At 41.5% G+C, this 18,877-nt stretch overlaps 1 long non-coding RNA gene across 1 annotated transcript; it reads right to left on the bottom strand.

Annotated features, from left to right (window-relative positions):
- Window positions 1-550: 550 nt before the first annotated feature.
- On the bottom strand, window positions 551-12,311 carry LOC106146649. Its single transcript, XR_001231184.1, has 3 exons — window positions 12,249-12,311; window positions 1,686-1,791; window positions 551-687 (listed from the first exon to the last, which is right to left on the bottom strand). It is a non-coding gene; the product is annotated as an uncharacterized LOC106146649 (long non-coding RNA).
- Window positions 12,312-18,877: the final 6,566 nt, after the last annotated feature.

Here is an 18,877-nt window from a genome sequence, read left to right as displayed (position 1 = left end):
TTTGTGTTGGTCTTGATTTGTCACTTTCCCTAATTTGTTTCCTACTTTGTCTAATTTGTTTCTCTCCTTTCATGAACACGAATGTGATATAATAGCCTTAGTGGTCTCTGTGAATCTTTCCACTAAATGGTAGAACCTGAGGGTGTTTTGTTTAAATTAATTTTGTTGATACACTTTAGATATACAAAATAATCACATTCATTATAGGAAATTTGCACTTGCACATAACATGTCTTAATTCTCCTGTTTTCCCCAATCCCCTCTCCTCCTTTCAACCCCTCTCCTCTTCCTTATTTACAAAAGCATTATTCCCATTTTGTAAGGATGGTTTTGGATGACTTTTGAACTTGCAGTTGGTGTGAAATCCGGGCAGAGTTGGGAGTTTGGAGGACTGGTGCCTGTAACCTCACAGTTTGGCTCATTCCTGGATACCGCACAATCTGTATGTCCAGGACTCAGCCAGACTACCCAGACCTAAACACCAGGTTACTCAGAAGATTCTAGGAAAGTCATGCCTCAGCCTCATGGTGGAGATGCACCTGAAAGTGAGACTCCTTAGGAAGCTGGCAGGAGCATTACTCAAGAAGAAAAACTCTTGTATCTTCACTGTTTGTGTCTTGCAAAGATCCAGGAAGCACTGAAAGGGCCAGCTTTGGTTGTAAAAAAACAACAAGGAAGGAGAGTAACCTGGGAGAAGAGTAGAAGACAGAAATGGAGAGAAAACAGGATGAAAAAAAAATGGATCATTGCACAGAGTGATTCTTCTGTTAATAAACCCAGGGAGCAACTAGAGACTTCATCTCATTATGATCTTGCAAAGCCCTCCACACCCATGTTGTAGAACACCCTCTAATTATACACTGGTCTTTTATTTTTAATAATATTTTTACCAAAATACTTCAGAGGCATATATTTAATGGAGGTAATATTATGCTTCTAAATGTTGGAGGTAGAAGCAAAAAATCATATTTGTTTTTTTGGCAGATATGGAAATTAAAGTCTAGGGAAATTAAATTGCCTATGATCATATACTCCCTTTGAAACAAAAGTGTTGGAGAACAAAATAACAAGAAATTTCTCATTTCTGGCAACAACAACACCACAACAATAACAACCACAAATTCCAAGGAGAAGCTAGCAAATAGGAAATGAAATTATGTGGGGAAGCCAATGAGGGACATGATGTTATTTTAAATTAAAAACTGAAATATATACCTGTTGAAAAGGGGAAATTAAACAAACACTGTATGAGGGAAAATAATAAAAAGAAAATATTTCACCAAGAAAAAATTTCAGGATTATATCAAAATGTTCCTCTGAAATTGATAAAAAAAAACCTTTTTCTTCATTTCTTCTCTCTCCCTCAGAAACTTTATCCTTTCATTAGAAGTCAGTCATGTGCAGGAATCATTGATAGCTGCAATATTTCATCTTGTATTTTTTAATCAGTCACTGCAATGCATGTGCTGCTCATGAACTGTGCTGTGATTTCTAAAATATGATCCCAATTCCTTGGTACAGCTGTTCCATGGATGGGCCCCGGTACATCAGTTATCCTGGGAGAGGAGGGCGAATCCTCAGAGGTAGTTTACTTTACTGGTTACTGATGGTAAACATGAAAGTTGAAGAAATTTATCAATCAAAAGTTTAACCCTTTATAGTTTAAAACATATGTATTTTCATACCTGTTGAAAAGTGACCTCTGGGAAGACCAAGGGGGCCATACTGGTAGCATGATACTCATATTTGCTCCTCTACAGGTTATTTTTCACAACTCTCAGGTCTCTGAATCTGAAAGTGGGGAAAGAATAGCATAGTTACTCAACCTTCAGTTGCCTGCTGCCAGCTCTTAGCAGTATGGACACTACTGTCCTTCACTTTACATGAGGCCAGAAGTCTCTTGGTCCTATGCCAAGGACTTGAGTATGAAAACTAGATTCCTATGTACAACAAATCTGCCCATCTAAGATTATGCAAGCTTCCTTGACCTTTTATTGTTCTTTGAACACTATCTACCACCCTCTGCTTGAGCCCTGGCCCTGGTTTTCTCTGTATCTGGCTGGTCAGTCCATGGTTAGCTAGGCTTATTGGTCTGGAGCCTGTGGTAAGGGTTCATGTTATGGCGGAGAGTGTGTACTGCAGCAAGCCCCTCACTTCATAATCTGTACACATAAAAGAAGAAAAAGAAAAGTTGTTTTATATCGATGAGCTAGGGTTCCTTAATCAGACTAGCTTCTCCAGGTCCATTTCTGCCTCTGTACAATGAGGGCCATTACAATAGATGTTCTTTAAAGGGTCATAATTAAAATTAATTACATGCAATTTAATACATGGTTGGGTAGATATGGTTAAATGCATAATTAGAACACTTACCAAGGTTACTTCATTTCTAAGTTTTCTTTCTATTGTTAAATTTGTGAGCCACATTGTAAATTTCTTTCATAACTCCAAGAAACCTGGCTTATTAATACATTTGATCAGAGATTTTTTTTTCTGATCAACTAATTGGGTGGAAGAAATACATTATTGATATTTATATTTAGTCTCTTCAGGAGATGTCATAAAGGAATTCAAGATGACCACAAACTTGTCGTGTTTTCTCTGAGGCAGACAGTAGACATGTTAGAAATAATGGCAGGTAGGATTTGGAGAGCACGTATCAACCACCTGTCTCTGTCCTAAGTGTCTTTTATGAACTTACACATTTAATTTCCACAACTTTTGTATGACACAGGCATACTCCTCCTCTCTCTCTTACTAATGAGGAAATGGTAGCATATGGGATTTGAATATGTTTCTCAACATTACCAAACTGATAAGTGTTGGAGTCAGGATTCGCATAGGTGCCTGGTGCTGCGACTGGTACTTTTTATCGACTGTCCTATGCTTCTGCTCCCTGGGAACAGAGAGTGCCATGTATACAAGTAAAAGCGATTTGATGTCACTGTGCGTTGTTTCCTAGTCCATGGAGTGAAAAAGACAGGTGAAGGTCAAATAAATGATTTTTAAGCTACTTTTGAAATTTAGGAATATTTCATTCTCAGTTGGCCAGAGTAGCACTTCTGTCACCAGATGCATTTATTTTGAATTCACCCCAGCCTTTAATTATTAATTAATCCAGGTAAAAACATGAAAAGTGGTGTAAGCATTATGATGTTCTTAGCAAAACACATTTATATGTGTGTGCTTTTGATGTATATATGTAAATATATGCTTGTGTGTGTATATATATATATATATATATATACATATACATATATACAGATATATGTGAGTATATAACAGAAATCCAAAATATAAGCAGTGGCTACATGTTGGGAGTAGGATTAAGGCATGACAACAGCCCCTCTGATTATAATTTTCTTTAGTTTTCAAGTTTTCTACAAGGTAACTGCATTTTTTAATGGATTTCATTTTGAATAGTTAGCCCATCAGGCCTGAGTTTCATTTCAGCATACCACGTATGGCAGGTTGCACCTTTGGCTCCTTCAAAGCCATTTCCAGTGTCTCCCTGAATTGAATGTGCTCAGCACAATGAGACATCTCCCACACTCAAGTCATGCCTCACCTCTCTTGGCGTTGGGCTTGTGTGGGCTTTGGGGAAGAAGCTGCAGTTTCCAGAGATTTGTTGACCCAGGACTCTCCTACATGTGGCAGTTTGCATAAAAGAACACTGAGAACTTAGGAGAAGAACTGCCGACATAAGAGGACTAATTAGTCATGTAGATCTCTACCCGAAGTTATACACCATGAAAGTCTTTTCTCTCAGCAATCTGCTTTCCCAAGGAGGAGAGGACCCAGGTCACAGCCCGAATTCAGGGCTCACCTCTCAGCGAAGATGTCCTTTGCAGACTGGCCTGACTGTCCCAACTGTGGCCAATAATGGTTACTTTACAAAGCCTGTCTGATTCTGTAAGGCGAACACAATGGAAAAGTCATTCTTTATAATAAATATACTATCTCTACCATCCAAGTTTGTGATTAGAAGATAGGTCTGCAGACCTCAGTCAGGCTTCATGCATTCATTCATGATTTCATTTATTGATTCCACAAGCACCTTTGGATCACCTACTGTGTGTTCTCCCCTGAGCCAGGCAATGAGACTGCAAAGGAACACAACGCCCTTAGCCGATTCTTCCTGGAGCTGAGCACGTAATGAAGGTGACAGTGTGTACATAGCAATTACAGTGCAACAGGCAATTGCAGGACTAGATGAATGAACCTATTTCTTAGGCACAAAAATATGTCAAGTTGTACAAGACTTTGTATGAAAGTACATGAACAGAAGTACACGTGAGTTTGCTTATGCAGCATCATTGTGCTTAAAGAGATCAAATGTGCCGCCTGTCGGTGCTTGGTGAGCTCAGGCATCAGACACGTATCCTAAATAATAGTAACTTTATTTGCAAGGCACCTTTTATCTTGGTAGTCCACAACGTGTTTTATAAACTCAATAGATGACTGTAATATATTTTTATAAACATTGGTTAAAACACTGACATGTTAATGTATTTCATGTTATAAAGTATTTTAGTTTTCTAAAAACCCCTCCAATAGTAATTTTGTTAGCACTTACATTAAAGGCTGTCATTTGCACTTCATAAAACATGTCAACCTGTTGACAGACATAAGATAGCAATTTTTTCCATAGTTTCATAACAAACTACTGTGTCTTCCTCAGACTCCTACTCTCATTTTTCCTAATTTAATTTTATAAACACGAAACCTGAAGAGATGACGAGAACAGAAGGCGTGTGTCACCTTTCTGGGTGACAATCCTACTGTGATCTTAGTGTAATGTGAGTGGGCCAAAAATGTGTGCGATGTTATTTAGTGACTTGCAAGAAAACATCTGGAATTTAATGTAGCAACGTAGACTTTGCAAAAACTATAATCATAATGCCGGCAAGGCTCAGTGCTCTGGACGAAGCCCAAACTTTTAGTCAGCACCACGATGGCACTGAAACCCAAGCTCCCGAGAAAGGAGCTCACAGGAAACACCACAACATGTTCTCCGGTCCTCAGATCAGCCACCATTTGGTAATAATGCAAAGACAATTTGAGGCAGAATTTTGCGTAAAGAAATGGAAATGGAGGCAGGTGCTGGGGAGTGGAAAGGGAAGGAGTTAGTGCTGTGTCTTTGGTTTAGCTTGTCTTTGGTGTGATTTTTATATGTGATGCCTCTGATCATCATAAAGATAGATAAATAAGTACTTTTTCATGAAATTTATATTCACTTTGCATAGTGAGATCTCAGAAGCATGTCTAGACAAATGCTATCATACAGCATGCTATAGCTGGAACTTGAAATTCATAATTTGTGAAATGTATTCATTATATCAAGCATGGTTATAAGGTATTATTGAAACAAGGGAATATAACTGAGAGGGTAGCACATTAAAGCCATTAAAAGATTCTATGATAAATCAGCCTTAGGCTTACCTGGACACCTTGTTCTTGGAAACTAATTTGAATGAAAAGCAGCCAGAAACATACATGAGTTGTTGGAAGAATGCAGAGTGCAGAGAGGCTGACAGCATTTTGATAATTTGCTTGCTTAAGTTATGTCTATATTTTGACATTGCGGCTTTCATTGCAGATAGTTTTATATCTAAAATTTATATTTATATTAGAGTTTCCTTGAGCTAATGGCTGAGCATATTTAAAATGTTATCATCAAAAAGGTCTATTTGACCTGAATTTTATTACAGTTATACAAGAAGTAACTTCATAAACTTCACAAATCACTTCTAGTAGGTGAACTATAGGGAGTACAAAGGGATCCATTAACATTCAGGTTGAGGGGATATTAATACATAGGTGGGCACAGTATTTTGAAGCTGCATCAATTCTCAAGTCCTATTTCTGTCTCCAAGTCTTTGGTGATCTTAGGCATGCCATTCCACCCCTTTCATGACATTTTTCACTTCTGTATATTGGGAACAAAGAGAACCTACTATATATGTGTTTTGCAAGATTGTAAATTACATTGAAAGAGAAAATGTATGCAAAGTTATTATGCAAGGTGTAAAGAGTTATGTACATGTAATAGCATATTGTTTTTCTGAGATGATTTTAGTATATCAGTTTCTTGTCCTAAGGATCTCTAAGTGATATGAAAGCTTTATAGAGGAGCTGTTTTCAATGATTTATACTTTCTATCCAGTAACTAGATGCCCCAGAAGGGATGGAGAAATGTATACAATATATGTGGGCAGAATTACCAGCAGCCAGAAAACACTCTATGACTTTCTTTCCCTGTAAGCTCTAGGAAGCGGTTGGAAGGAAGTGGGTTTCAATGTGAATGTCTCCCTTTTAACCTTACACAACACACAATGACATTATTTCATCATATGTAATGATACATCGGTGTGCAGGCGATGGTTTACCAGCTATTTTAAGCATCTCTGCCTACATACATAGTTATACATCACTCAATTTGTCAGAATCCTGATTGCAACAAAAATTGACCTCCAGCCAGATGTTCATTCTCATGTTCTCATACAGACTATATATAATTCAAATATAGAAGGAATAAAGTGAGTAAAAAGGAACAAGAAATGTTTTGTTTTTTCCTCCCTTCCACTTCCTATCTATTTGTGTTCTCCTGCATTAATAAAATATATGGGAAATAGAGCACAGCTAAAGTAGAAGGGTGTTTGTTGTTGTTTTTTTATAGTTTGAATGTTCTTATAGAAGAGAGTTACAGCTTTCTGAAGGAGAATTGGTATATTTCCCTCCAGCTGAACCCCTTCCCCAAACCCCCACTACACAGAGAGGGAGGACTTTCTCTCTAGGTAAGGATGGGTTGTGCCAAGGTGGTAAATAATTAGGGAAGGGACACTGGCATAGCAACCAGGCTTGGATACAGTTAGTGTCGATGCAACATGGAAATTTGAGACCACTAATTAATTTTCATAAAGCTTAATAAAATTCCAGAATATTTGTGAGGCATGTAGCAGAAAGGGCTGTAAGCTTGCCAAAAAGGCTGAGAATTCACTAAAACATATTTCTGTTTTCTATTAGGCACCCTCTAGACAACATCACCCACTGTGTGACTGTGATGTGTACTCTGCCAAGTGATGAGGTAAAAAGAAGTAAAAAGAAGGCTTCACTTCCCTCCCAGGAGGAGGGAAAAGATCTCAAGGTACAGAGGAGGACAGGGATTATACAAGATAAGATACCACAAAAATTTATAAGAACACAGCCTATGTTAACTAGCAGAATGGAAAGACATTATCTTTCTGCCCTGAATCTATAGGATGGTCCAAAGGTCACTGAAAACACTAGCCTGAAACTGTGACCTAGTCTGTATCAGTGGTCCTCGAAGCATGTTCTTCTGGTTTTCATGACAAAATACTTGAGAAAATCAACTTCAAAGTAGAAAAGGTTTGTTTCACTCATGGTTTTAGAGTTCAGTCCATGGTTACTAGGGTTTGTGGCTTTGGACCTGTGGCAGCACAGTACATCATGGGGAGAGTGTGGCGCAAGAAAGAGGAGGCCTGATTACTGCATGGTGGCCAGGAAGCAAAAATAGAGACAAAGGAAGAGATCCATGTCCCAATATCCCATTCATCTTACTACAGATCGAGTTTCCTTTTAGTAAGTAACACCTCCCAAGGCTCCCACCACATCCCAGTACTGCCACAGGCTGGCAACCAAGCTTTTAATCCATGGGTCCTTGGGGGATATTAAAAATCCAAACTCTACCATCCAAACCCTGATCTCACAAAGGTTTGTTCTCAACTCATAACACAAATGCACTTAGTCCTTTTGCAGAAGTGTTGAATGTCTAAATATTCCATCACTGCCAAAAAGTCCAAGTCCAGTCTCTTCTGAGACCAAGGCAGACTCAGCTATGCATCCCTATAAAAATCAAAAAGTAAGTTACATGAATGAAGATGCAATGGTACAGAGTAAATGATCCAATTCTAAAATAAAGCCAATAGGACTCAATTCTAAAAGACAGGAGTAGGAAGGTCAGACAGAAAAAAGACCAGAATCCAGCGGTGCAAACATTAAATACTATAGCTCTCCATGCAACAACTGGGAGCAGCCTACCTCTGTGACATACTGGCTGCAGCCCTTGGGTGGCAGTGCTCATGGGCTGGCTGTGTAGCTTCTGTTGGCTGGTATTCCCCATTCTTGGCATCTCTGCTTTCCAGGGGTCTCCACTACAGCTTTAGTTTCACCCTCACAGGTTCATTATGCATCACTCTGTCATAGGCTGCTTGCAGCAACTACGACTTTTCCCTTCGCCACATCCTCCCTGGCCTCCCAGGATTTCCTTTGAAATCTTGGTGTAAGCTTCTATGACCCCGTAAGTTTAATAGTCTGCACATCACCATCATCCCAACCACAGCTGTAATGGTCTCAGAGTGCCGGATGGCTGAACATGAGGAGGCAAATCCCAAGGAAACTATTCCCTGGGCACCCTGTGTAAGCAGAGCACCTGGAGGCTTTCTTCTCAAATAAAGTCTTTAAGACAAGTTTCTAGTCTTATACCTTGAGTCTGTGATGGTGAGGTCTTGCCAATCCGTTTATAACATCTTTCCTATTACCCTGATGGTATTTGACTTCTTTCTAACAGCACTAATTTATTTAGCAGCTACACTCTCCTTTTCTGGATGACCTAAAAGTTTTTAAAATCTTTTCGCTTTGAGCTTTTGCTCCCAATTATTACTATAAATCTGGCTAAAAGTAGCCAGTAGTGCCCAGGCCTGCATGAATGCTGTGATTCTCTGAAATTTCCTCTGCTAGATAAACAAGTTTGTGACCTTTAACTCGGCCTTTTGCAAAGTCTCAGAGGATGAACATAATGCATTTAAGTTCTTTGCCAGAGTGGAACATGAGTGGCCTCTAGTCTAATTCCCAATGCACTCCTAATTTCCATCTAAGACCTCCTGAGCATAAATCTTTGCTGTCCACATTTCTATCAGAATTCTAGTCCTCTGAGGTCTCATCAGAAACTTTAATTAAGCTCTGCTTACAGCATTCTAGGCTTTCTCTAAGTTTCTTTCTCCAAACTTTTCCAAATTCTTCCCATGAAACTATTCCAAAAAATTCTGAATTACATAGCCAGGTATAGTCACAGCATTGACCCCACTTCTCATTACTAATTTCTAGGTATGTTCCAATCCAGTCAAAGTGACAGCCAAGATGAGCCACCACACCGGGAGCCTGTGAGAAATGTGAGATCTTAGGTCTTACTCCAGACTGACTAAAGCACAGGCTAAGCATGGACCTCAGGTGTTTTGGACCAAAAAGTCCTGCTTGTGGCTCTGATGCATGCTGAAATTTGAGGACCACTGTCCTAGAGCCGTGGTGACGAACCTATGGCATGCATGCTTCAGTGGATACCCAGAGCCCTCTCTGTCTGCACGTGAGTCAAGTTGCCCCAGCTGAGGTTTGACAAATGATCAGCGTGCACACAAAGCAAAGATCACATTAATTGTGCAAAAGCACACCAAATGCAATTTCCCACCTTCATTTCAAAGAAAGCTATTTGTATCATTGAAAGCTCTGTTATTGTGTTTTTTTTTTAAGACAAAAGATGTTAATGTATGAGTTGTTTATTTTCTTTTTCTAAACTAAAATATCAGTGTTCAGGTTTAATTACAGTGTTGGCACTTTGTGATAAATAAGTGGCTTTGGGTTGCAGTTTGGGTGCTCAGTCTCTAGAAGGTTCGCCATTGCTATCCTAGAGATTTTAGCACCAGGATAGACTTTGAAATGTTTTTACAGGGATAAATGCTCTGATGCTTCAAATTCTGACATTTATATACATTCTTCAGGCAATATTTGAAAATATTGGAAGAACAAATTGGAATAAAGGTATTACTGACATGCTTTACTTGAAGCCAGGTAAAGGAAAAAACTGAAAGGAAAAAAGGAAAAAACTGAAAGGAAAAAAGGGCTTGCATCAGGTTAATGAGCATCCATTTTGCTTAGCGACTCATGTGTTGCCAGACCTGAACAATGCCTGTTTGTGACCATCAGGGCAGGGTGAGCTAGAGGATTTGTGTGGGATTGGAAAAGATGAAATAGTCTCAACATTTAATAGAAAATAGCTTTTTCCAGGACATACCAAATAGTGCTACAACTCCCTCTGAACCTCAAAGCTTCCAATATATAGCAGAGTTTTCCAACCATGTAGGGAAATGGATGTAGAAGTAAGGGGTCCTGGAAGCCCACATACCTTTCCTTTGACCAATAGCAGTCCTTTTATTCTTAAACCAAAAGAATTGTAAAGGGCAAATATCCTGCAGCCTCTATTTGCTCACAGGGCATAGTAGAAGACCCCATAAAATCCTTAATCCCGGGGGCAGTCTCGCTTACTTGGATGGAAATGAGGAAGGTAAAGCTATGTCACTCGAGTCCTGCTGCCTGATGCTTCCACTGGTCCCACCTTGCACCCAAAGGGTCAGGTTCATAAATGATCTCACCTCACACGTTGGCCCCTATTTATGTCCTTCATGGGGAGGTGAGACGAGATTGCATGGATCAGCTGGGGAGATCTGAAGCCTAACCTTTAGGTCACGAAGATCTCAAGTATGTTTTACTGCCTGTTTTTGTTTCATGTTCTGTCTCTAAAGCTCTTCCTTCCTGGGTAAAATTGACTGTCTTTCTCCTTCCCCTGACACGGCCGACACCAGGATGGGGTCCCTTTATCAAGACAGTGTGCCCTGCTACAAGGGGTGCACACAGACTGCAAGAAAAAAGTTAGGGATGAGAAGAGAATTGATTTCTGTGACAGACAGGGTTGAGGCTATGGGAAGGCAAGCAAGGCCCATGATGTGCCTGCCTTGGGCACAAAATTTAAGTGTTGCCTAAAAGGTCAATAATCAACATAAATGATACTTTGATGCAGTACTTTAAAAAGTCAAATTAAGGCCAAAAATGTATGACGAACAAGATACCACAGTTTTCAATAAGGGAAAGCTGGGTATTACTGATTTTCCTGGACCAGATTTCAGTCATTCTATGCAACACTGTGACTATCAGCTACAATGCTAGTGACATGTTCTGCTGTAAGTAGAATAGACAGAGGGTGACTTGTAATAGCTAATTCTCTGGGGACAGATTTCTTAGCAGAGAGAGAGAGATTTTAAAAAGACAGAAGAAAAGATGCAGTGAGCATTTATAAAGTATGAGGCATTGTATTAAGCACATCACATGTGTTAATTCATGCAGTCCTTGAAACGTTATGAAGTCAACTCCATCTCCACCAGCACTCTCCGGTTAAGGTCACGAAACATGGAGAAGTTGGCTTCGCTGTCCAAGGTCACCTAGTAAGTGGCAAAGCTGGGAGATAAATGAACGCACGCAAGCCCGTATTTATACAGAGCATGAAGACACGAAAGAGAGAAGGGAAGCAGGGAACAAATGAAAGGGAGCAAACGTGGTAAAGGATCCTTTGTGTTCAGGGACAGCGGAGGACAGCTGAGGAAGCTGGCTGTTTGATGAAGCCCAGTTAACATCTTTGAACAGAAGACAAAAGCATATCTGAGACTCTTGCTGCCGTGCTGGCGCACAGTATCCACTTAATGTTGGTTGTTTTCACGTCCTGACATCCGCCGGCTGACGAGGAAATGCTTAGCATGCCATGAAATGAGCAGGAGCCGGGCTGAGCAGACACAAACGCGGCTGATGGCGGAGACAGACACGGCGGCTGCTCAGGGCGTCCACCCTCCTCCCGAAACAGGTCTCCCTCTGCCTCGCAGGATCTAAATCTTTTCTGTAGAACTCAAGAAATAACACACCAATAGGGGCATATATTATTTATTTACTTATTTATAGGTTATATCTGTGCGTATGGTGTAAGTATTTTAAACCCGGCCCGGCTCAGCGCAACCAGAGTGATGTCTCAATTGCAGGAGGAGCTGCGTGGAGCAGGTTTAAGTATGACAGATGGGACGACCTCCCTGGCTTGGTAAACCGCACTGAGGGGAAACCGAATAGCCCTGAAATGAGAACGGGGCTGGAGGGGGGCATGCCGTTGTAATATTACGGGAACAAGACGCAGAGAAAAGTAATTTACTCTGAAGTGACAGTCTGAAAGTGAAAAATAAACTAACAGGAGGGAGCTTAGGCTCATTAGTAGCCTGGTCTCAGTATTTCATTATTAATGATAATAAAAAGAAGCCAGGAGAGAGAAGCAGCATATGAGCATGCGTGCCTCCCCCCCCCCCCCCCCCCCCCCACAGAGCCAGCTTGGAGGCTCCCAGTAGCATTGGCTCCACACTCACCTTTAATCCAGGCACAACAAAAACCCCTTCCAGAGGAAGCAGGCACCAGACAGGATGAGGAACAGTTTGCACTGGTTCTGCTCTGCCCACAGCTATACAGCTGAATTGGGGATCCATCTGTGGGACTCCAGCTGATTTATTAGAAGCCGTGCCTCAGGCAGGGAAGCCCCTGTTGATGCCCTGCAGCTGGACCTGGGTGGGGAGGCCACTGTGCTGTGCTGCCCTGGGATTTCTCCAGCAACCCCCTCCAGGCGGAGACAGTCACTCCTGACTGAGGTAGTAGATTGTCTACACCTACACATGGGAGGACCACAGATACTGGGAATTAATCTCTGTGGTCTGGCTATGCAAGAAAACATGATACATCCAGAGACTGTGGCTGTCATCTAAAAATACTACAGTAAGAAACCAGGTGGGATTCAATTTAAATTAAAATGGCAAAGGAGCTATCAAGTTCTACCCATTGTCCAAAAAAACAGAAAATGAAAATTGCCCTCCATGCCACCATTTTGCCTTTCCTGAGGATTATTGTGCTGTGAGTAACCTGTCGGTTTTCTTCTTGATGTTGACCCTCACAAGGAGCCAGCTTGTTTTCTTGGGCCGTTCTGAGACATGCTTCCATGGCGATGTTGACTTTAGTACTCTGAGCTCATCTTTGCTGCTGCTTTCATGTAATGGCAACTGGAAACATATCCAAGAGCATCTTTTCTGTTATTTGTGCCCTTGTAATTTATGAGTTTGGCCAAGTTATTTTGCTAGCAATAGATACATGAAGGGCTCTACCTACCACTGTGCTAAGTACTGCACCGGGTTCAATTACGTATGAAAATGAACCAAATTCATGGTCTTTTCCTTCTTGTAGCTTTAGTGACTATGAGGAAGTAGACATATTAATAATCAAGTTATAACTAACTGCATTCTGGCATGAACAAAGTGATCCAAGTGCTCTAAAGGAGATAGGGAATGTGAATGTTATGTTCCCTAAGGGGCCTAATAAACTTTCTGGGAGGAAGTGACATTTAAGCTGAGACCAGAGTAGAAGAGCTGCCGGTTGGATGAGTCAGAGGCAGAAGCGAATTCTAAGCAGAGAGACTGCCAGCGTGCAGGTCGAGATCACCAAAGAGCTCCCTCATTTCTTATTAAAAAAGGAGGAAAAGGTCAGTGTCCAGGAGCACAGAGCTGAGGACAGGACAGCTTGTTTGTGACCAGAGGGTGGAGGGCTGTTCTGAGGTCCCTTCAAGGTCAAGGGAATAGCTTGAATTCTATTCTGAGGTTGAAAGGATGCACTGAGTTTGTTTAAATCAAAGGAGAGGCATAGATGGACTTAACTTTTAAAGCAATATTTCTGTCTGAAGCTTGCAGGATGAATTGGGGGCAAGATGAATCTGGAAGACAGACATGCCAGAAGGCTCCTAGGAAGGACAGAAAAAGGTAGAACAGAGATAGAAGGATGGGTAGAGACTTAAGGCTGGTTTCAAGGAAGATGACACAAGAGGTGGTGAAAATGTGTGAGGGAAGCATTAGGTAGGTCTGGAGTGTCTGGCTACACCCTTTGGCGATACTCTGCGGCATAGCAGTGGCAGTGCAGTCAGTGGGTAGAGACACAGATACACTTCTCTCCGAATCAGGTAACACATGATCAGATCTACTCACTGTGTTTCTGCGGGCAACTGTATCTGGCTCTGGGGAACAGGTTTCTCTTCTGCATCTACAGTTCAGGAAGCCTTCCTTCTTGCTGTGATTGTGCCTGTATTCCTACATACCCAGGTGCTTGTGGTTTTTCTCCTCTAAATTCAAGACTGACTGACTTCTGAGGTGGTGCTTCAAGAACAGTAGTTATCTTTGCCTCATTGTAGGGCTGGTCACATTGACATTGACTGGACCTTGTTAGGAATGTGAAAAGTTGGACCCAACCCAGGTCTCCTGAGCCAGTAACTGTGGAGATACAGGTTTAACCATCAGTCAAATGATTCTGATTCCCACTAAAGTGGGCCTGCTTTGATGCTACACTGGCCATACTGTCCATGTAGGAGTTGTATGTGGTTTCTGAGTGAACAAAATGTGTCTAGCCTGAATTGAGATGTATAACTGTTAAACACATCATATTTCAAAGACACTATAAAAAGAAAGAATGTAATATTTCTCATTCATCATTTTTATATTGACACAAATTGAAATAATATTTTCTGTATTTGAGGTAAAATATATTATTAAAATTCACCTCATCTATTTCTTCTTACTTTTTAATGTGACTTCAAGACATCTAAAAATCACATGTGTAGTACATGCTATACTTTTAGTATACTACTCCAATTTCAGGATGCACAAGAGTTACCCAGCCATCTTGTTGAAATGCAGGTGTAGGTCTGGGGTGATTCCTGGAATAGTGCACTTCTACAAGTTCGCAGGTAATGGCCATGCTGCTGGTCTGTGGACCACACTTTGGGTAGCAAGGCACTAACATGTGCTGAGGAAGTATCTGAAAGCAGGTATCACTGAAAAACCACAGACAATACAATTGACACACTTGTCTTTTAGTCCCAAGTCTGCCTGTCATTAGCTATGTGACCTTAGCCCAGTTATCTCTTCATGGAAAATGAAGATGATAGAGACAACCTTGCAGTGTCATTGCAAAATTAGAATAAAATGATGTTGATGGAATTATTAATATATTAACACAAACAAGTGAATCTTAATTATCAGTCAATACCCCACCCAGACATACTGGGTGAATGATGCATAGAAGTAAATTCCCCAGTATCTAAGATAATTTAGGGATTTAAAAAAGGTAGCACAGGTACATAGTATGCCAAATCACCTCCAAATTATTTCTCCTGGATTATCTGATTCATTGTAGCCACGTAGTCATCTGAGAGGGACAATAGTATTAGGTAAGCATTTCTCTCAAAAACACTTGGTGCCTGGGGTTTGAGCTTACTCTGCCACCTCCCTAAAGGATGAACTCCTAAAGGAAAGCATACCCTAAGTGTCCAGGTGAAGGCACAGCTCTAGGTGTCAGGATCAGAGCTAGGACACTCCTTCAGGTCAGACTTCATCAGTAATTAGCAAGCAGCCAGACTCCTAGGAGGAGCCACTTTGTGACCTGAGGGATGGAGAACAGAAGTGTCCATGTGACTGTGTCATCATTAGGAAGATGAGGAAGGCAGAGAAAGATGCATGAAGTGATAGGCCCTGAGAGCATTGTTGTCACGCTGTGTTGGCAGCATCCATACGGTCACGATCAGCCAAGCTTTCTCTCTACAGCTCTAGTTCTGAGCACACCAGACAGCAAGAGAGGACAGTGAAAAGCTCAGAAACTGAGCTTGTATTGTAGCCAGTACTGTGCTAGGTTCTCAAGTTGGAAATATTGTAATTTCTTCAATAGAAAGAGAAACTTGGTTAGCTGCTAGTGCGAGATCACCTCTAATTTACACACACACACACACACATAGACACACACACTGAGTTATCTAGTCCATCTCCAGTTTAGCAAGAAAAGGTATGATACAGAATTTCTTCTTCATGGCGGTTATTAAGAGATTAATTTGGGATTTGGGGACAGGGAGGGGAGGTCATCCCTGGGCTTTTCTCAGTTTTCTCTAGAAAGAACAAGATTTCTGGCCTAAAACATCAATTGTTAGCCTCACTGATAGCATTTGATACACATGTACAGAAAGCTGCATAAATCCAGAACCATGGCAGTCAGTGGAAAAAGATGCAGAAGAACAAGCTTTATTTAGGGGGTCCCTAAACCATAGACAGTGGACCTTAGATACATCTTTGAAATGAGAGGGTGCGAAAAATGATCCACAAGGTCCCCTCAAGTCATAACTGCTATTCTAAGGGGTAATTTTGCTTATATGACCTGAACACCCTAGTAAGAAACCTCATGGAATCTGTGTAGAGCTGATGAACTGCAGAAGGACCAGGGTGGTAGTGCCATGAAGGTGCCCCAGAGAATCAGAGTCTAAGAGAACCCAGAAAGGCTCTCAGGGTCAGCAGATCTCTCACTGTCCACTGCTCAACGTCATGAAATGGAAAAGTTGCAGAAGAGTTTCAGAGTGGGACCAAGGTGGAAGTGAGTGGGGCACAGGCCGTCTAATTACATGTGAAGTTTCTCATGGGTCCTCTAATTCTCTTACACCTTCATTTCCCCATCCAAAGGCAGAAATCCCTGTGCTCTCTTCCCTTTCTTGTAATCAACTATGTTCTCCAAGAAGGATCTGATCATTTTAATCCCAAGAAAAAGAAAGACATGAACATGTAAGAGCTAACAATGACAGGCACTTACACCAGGCATCTTTTTTAGCCTTTGGAACTAGGGTCAAGACTAGGAAGAAGCTAGCAAGGCACCTACTTGCTCAGGATGCAAAACAAAAGGTGTTCATTCCCCTGCTGTGGTTCAGGATTTACTCTTATAGGACTTGAAAGTGGGTCATTCTTAAATTGTGCACTCAGATAACTCTCTCACTTTACTGCACTTAACTTCTGGGTCCATTTATGCTCATATTTTACTATCATAAACATAGAACCAGTCATAGAGAAGAAGTTTGAAGTTGTTCACACAGCTCCAGAATTGAAATTAAGACTCATCTGTTTGCTTTGTTAAATAATGACTAGTGGCATAGACCTGGAAGCATTTAGGGGAGCATTTAGAATTCTGACATGTACCCTTGTTAGCTGGTATTCTGAACCAACTTACTTAAATACTCAGCTCTAGTTTCCTCATCTGCAAAAAGGAGGCAATAGTAGTACCTACTGCATATCACTGTAACAGGGGTGCTGCGTGTCACATGCTTACAACATTGCTTGGAATAAAGGAATCAGTACATAAGGACTTGATGACTATTGTGTTGATGATGATGCTGGTGATGATGCTTTTCACAGTAATGATGCTGCTGCTGATGGCAATGACATCATGACCAATGCTGGCCTTTGTTATACCATCGGATCACATTGCCTGATAATGCTCAGCATGCTTTTGTTCTCCTGAGATCTACATTTTAGCAAGAATATCTGAAGTACAAGATCTCTAACACTAAATTGTTAGGTATTATGATTGAAGTCAGGCAAATTATCTTTTGGAGTCAATATAAGAGTGGCCCCAAATCACATAACAAAAGTCATTCTCAGCTTTAATGGGTGGCCTGCTCACATGAAGCTCTACACATTAAGGACTTGACTCTCCCTTCGGAGTCATGAGTTAAATCCAACAGGGAGAAATTGTCAAGCATTGAAATTTGGGAATCATCACCCAGCCAGCATTTTCTAACTTTTGCCCTGGGGAACCACAGAGGCATCTCCTATCAGCTCACTGATTGCTTGACCTGAGATCCTGGCACTGGAAATGTAAGATTCAATTGTCTCTATCACCCCAGCTGGCCTCCTTTCACAGTTGATTACTCTCCCATTAATTGTTGTTAATAACCTGCGAAGCACTTTCCACTGGCAGTGTGGAGCACTGGGGGAAGTAAAAGCCAGGCTGGTCTGAGGTAATGGACCTCTGCTAGCAGGGTTTGCTTCTGTGGTTCTGAAAGCAGCACTGTGCATGGACTAAATGCCAGTCCCAGATCACAGCTCATGGCGGTCCACATCAACTCACCAAAGAGAGTTCTGAGGAGGTACATGGGGTGTGAAAAGCTAAAGCCATAGGGAGGTCCGGATGGTGATGTATCAACACAGCATCCAGCCTGCAGGGGAGTGCCCATCTCACTTGTTCTGTCACTGGGCCATGTTTATCGAGGAGAGAAATAAAATAGGGGTGACAAATGAAAAGTGAAGGCTGAATCACTGCTCTGGGGGCACTGGCCTGGCACCTGGTGAGATTTCCTAGGAGTGACTGCATGCAGGAGCTCCTCCTCTTAAACTGGCTTCCCTAGTCTCTGCAATACCAAGCTACTTGTCTCTACACTGACAGGTCTAATTTCATCAGCCCAAAGAGGAGCCCAAAGGGGCATTTGATGTGTGTCATTCTGGATGTCACACTGGACAGCAGAGCCCACCCATGCAACCCCTGAGCTGAAGCAGACCTTGAAAGAGTCTGATACTAAAACACTAACCAAGGATGAGTCTGAAGGCCACTGAGACCGTCACTGATGGGTCTCCCTGGCCCAAGCTCCCAATCTGTTTTGCTCCTATTTTTCTTCTTCCTTTAGCTTTGTCTTACAGTATTTTTCCTCTTGTGACAAATTGCACCACCCTGCCAGTGCACATGCACACACACACACACACACACACACATGTGCACACACACACTAGAACACACACACGCATCCCTACTATCTTAAACCCATGAATGTGTGATCCTTTGCATACAGTTATATATGCCATTTGCCTGCAAGAGGATAGTACATCAAATAATGCATCCAATTGTGACTTTGAAAAGCAAGAGATTCCTCTCTGCCTTCCTGGAAAGAGCCTTCATACTGACAACTCCCTTTGAGAGAAGAACAAAGACGGCCCATGCAGAGGGCTGGGAAGGAAAGAGAGCTGTGACAGAGAAGAGTTGGAAGAGGAGAGCTGTGAAACTAAACTTCTCTGCAACCAAAGAGAAGCAAGTCAAATGTCTCAAAAGAGAGGTGTCATGAAACCCAGACGGGAGATAGAATGGGCAGGGAATGGGGACTGAC

Source organism: Chinchilla lanigera, unplaced genomic scaffold (genome assembly GCF_000276665.1).
Source record: "Chinchilla lanigera isolate Chin_1 unplaced genomic scaffold, ChiLan1.0 scaffold00088, whole genome shotgun sequence".
Classification (NCBI taxonomy): Eukaryota; Metazoa; Chordata; class Mammalia; order Rodentia; family Chinchillidae; genus Chinchilla; species Chinchilla lanigera.
This window is presented reverse-complemented; position numbering and strand designations above follow the sequence as displayed.